Below are 468 nucleotides of genomic sequence, written 5' to 3'. Positions count from 1 at the left end.
AAATCTGAAAACTGCTATATTTATGAACTAACAGAAGATAAACTATTCTCGATAATGCCTAGCATACTCCTATATTTCACAATTTAAATCATCATATTTTTCATTTACATCTATTTTATTATTTTCAAATTTTAGTGTAATTTTTATTTTACATTTATTTATTATGGTAGATATCTCCTTAATATACGTATATATTTAAATAGAAAAAAGTCTATATCACCAACAGTTTTAATCAAATTTAATCATTATTTAGCTGACAAATATCATTTCTTTCTAAATATTTCACAAACTTTATCTTTATTGCTTTTTTTTTTTTCAAATATTGTTTGCTGACTCAAAATCTAAAAAAAGTGCTAGTTTCCTAACACTGGTGATTTAAATAATATCATTCTCTATATATATTAATAGTAATATTGGAATATTTTAAAGTAAGTGTTTCATTAATTGTCAATAATATTTAGGGATAAC

This window comes from Arachis ipaensis, chromosome B03 (assembly GCF_000816755.2).
Source record: "Arachis ipaensis cultivar K30076 chromosome B03, Araip1.1, whole genome shotgun sequence".
Classification (NCBI taxonomy): Eukaryota; Viridiplantae; Streptophyta; class Magnoliopsida; order Fabales; family Fabaceae; genus Arachis; species Arachis ipaensis.
The sequence above is the reverse complement of the archived record's forward strand: the minus strand, read 5'-3'. Positions refer to the sequence as shown.